The sequence below is a fragment of the Corvus brachyrhynchos genome, unplaced genomic scaffold (assembly GCF_000691975.1).
Source record: "Corvus brachyrhynchos isolate BGI_N302 unplaced genomic scaffold, ASM69197v1 scaffold56, whole genome shotgun sequence".
Classification (NCBI taxonomy): domain Eukaryota; kingdom Metazoa; phylum Chordata; class Aves; order Passeriformes; family Corvidae; genus Corvus; species Corvus brachyrhynchos.
The window spans coordinates 7,494,533-7,497,461 of NW_008238664.1; positions in this window are offsets into that span (position 1 = coordinate 7,494,533).

Here is a 2,929-nt window from a genome sequence, read left to right on the forward strand (position 1 = left end):
ATGAGAACACACAGTGCTCTTGTGCTAGCCCTGCTGAAGGATGTCTTGCTGCAGTTCTGGGAGAAAGAGTTTCTCTTCTGAGCAGTTTCATCTTCTGGGGTGGTAAGGGCTTGGCAGCATAGCTCAGGCAGATGGAACTGGGGACTTTTAGCTCTGGTCTGCTTCACAGCCATCTCCCAGGAGCCATGGGCATTACAGTCTGTGAGTCCCCATGATTTGGGGGGAGATGGTTTGTGTTCCTCTGGGTTAGAGCTGGAGACTGTTAGAAGTGCCGGGCCAGTGCTTACCTGGCAGAAATGCCAGTGAGTAATAGTTACCAGATTATATATAAATGACTTGTTAAGCCAATGCCTCACTTCTGCTTGACAGCTCACTCTAGATAAAGTTTGTTGCTTGGTCCTGATTATAGATGACCATAAAACTCCTCAGATATCTTCCAGGGCAGCTCAAGCACTCAATCATATATCAGCATCCATCAGGGGATACTAGCTTGGTCCATGCTGAAGTCCTTCCCCAGCTCAGTGTGCATGTGCCAAAAAGACCAATACAGCCTTGCAGATGCTCAGAGATGAGATAGGAGAAAAGCAGAAGGTGTGTTTTATCAGGCTGGGGCTAGGGCCATGTTTTCATCATGCACAAAATGCCTTTTCATTCAAATCCTGAAGGCACCCCTCTCTCTGGCAACCCAGGAGCCCGGGGAAACACTTGGTTTCTGGCAAAGGTAGATGATATGCCCTGGCAGCCTGGAGGTCTCATGCACAGTTGGCAGTGGGTCCCTCCACGGCTGGGGGAGCACAGATGATTGCTTAGGACCCTCGTCCTGGGTGGAAAATAGAACTGGCTGGGCAGCAGAGCTCAGTATCCTCCATTTAAAAGGCCAGCATATTGCTGGGTACCCTCTTTTCACTTGGCACAAGATTGTGCATCAGGTCTCCTTCCGCCGCTTCCTCCATCATGGTGTGCATTGAGGCAAGTGGGTTGCTCTTCCAGTTTCGAGGACAACATGCCTGGATACTGCCTCACTGGAGGCCCAGAACTGGATTTCAGTTCTTTCCTCCTCCCATCAAAACCCTTTTCTTGAATGATTCTCTTGGTGCAATATTTGCCAGAAGCGACCAGTTGTTGCATCAGTATTAAGGTCTCTCAAGTTTCTTTCTGCCCTACCCGCTAATCACAACTGATGCTTTATGAGCTCTCCAACTCCCAGGTATCACCAGAGACACGGAGCTCCCTAAGGGACATACCAACGACATGGGTGTGTTTCAGAGGCCTGATAGCATTCCTGTTCCAGCTGCTGGCTTCTGTAAAATGATGCCTCTTTCTGCAGTTCCTACCTAATTTCGGCAGGCACATACCCACACAAACACACACATACCTGTGTGCAAGCACACACGCCCTGCTGTCAGCCACACCCAGCCTCCCACTGTCTGCCACACTTGTGCCTCTGTGGTTGCCATGTCTACTAAAACTGGATAAAAATGCAGGACTTGCAAGCTGTGAGGGTGCTGCTGGTGGAAGTGGTAGCCAGGGGAGGGAAGAGCAAGAGAAGGAAATCACAAGCCAGGAGTGGAAGTAGCAGTCAGGCTGGTTGGGAAAGAGAACAGGCAATTGCAAGCCAGGAGCATCACTGAAAATGGTTTTCCATAGAAAATTCACTGCAGGGTATCTAGCATATCTACCCAGTCCCCTGCAATAGGTCTCCTTTGCTTTGTGGCGCCAGATCTGAAAGATGTGCGCTCTTTAAATGCTATCTAGTTCAGTGGCTCCACTTTTTAAAGATGGAGCACTTGAGGCCATAGATTTGAATCCTAGCCAGAGAGATTAAGTACTTGAGAACTGAAGCGGAGGCCTAATGTAATCCATTTAATTATTCTCCATTTAAATGTTTCACGATAAAGAGTGGAAATCTCAAAGGGAAAGTTAACTCAAAAATGCAGTCTGTGCATAAAATTCCTATTATTGTTTTAAGTTTTCTGACTCATGCAAGGAAAAAAGAATCTCTCAAATATATAGTCTTAAACAGTCACACATACACAGATACTGTTCCTCACTCACTTAACCAAAAGTCCATTATTCCATTGAAAGTTCAGATGGAAATTTCCACTGATAATTCAGACCAGCTGTCAGAACTCAAAAGTGTCTTGATCTGCTGCTGGGATAGTTTCTTTGTCTCACCTCACATCTTCATTTAACTCCTCTCCTGATTTCAGATAAGCCTGTGGGAACATTTGCTATCTCACATTTGCTATGGTCACTAAAGATAAGGTAAACTTGACATGTTTACAATAACAAGCAGCAATACTGGATTAGAAAAGAGCATTAAACTGTTAAATGTGAACTTCCAGACTGGATGTTGTGCCCAGGGCTAGGAGAAGGCGAGATCTGAACTAGACAGAAAATACAACCGATTGCCATGTCTCTGGCCTAGAGTATTTTTCTTCCAAACTTCTTGACAACCCAGGACTCCCCTAAGCTAGGGGGAAGAACATCAGTGTGCAGTCATTAATAATAGCCAAATGAAGAGGATTTGGCTGAAACAGAGGAGGTTTACAAAGCATCTGGCTTGCAGTAGGAAGAGAGCCTGTGCATCCATTTCAACCTAAGGAACCCCTTTCTGGCTTTGCTGTGCTTCTTTCCCGGCCACTTAGCTGGCTGCTGGGTGTGATGGACAAGCCTCTCATGGGAGCCCCTGGACTCCCCGCTGCTCTCCAGACCTAGCAGCCCTGGCTGTTTTGCTTGGTAAACAAAAGCGACACTCTAAGTGACAGCCATACCCCAGGGAAAGGTTGAGTGGAGGTTTAATTGCCAATTAACCTCTTCAGAAATGCAAACACAGTTTCAGCTAATGGCATGAGCAATCCAGGAAAGCATCAGAGATGAGGGATGCCTCTTGGTGTGTGCATGAAATGGCAAAGAGGAACTTTGTCTC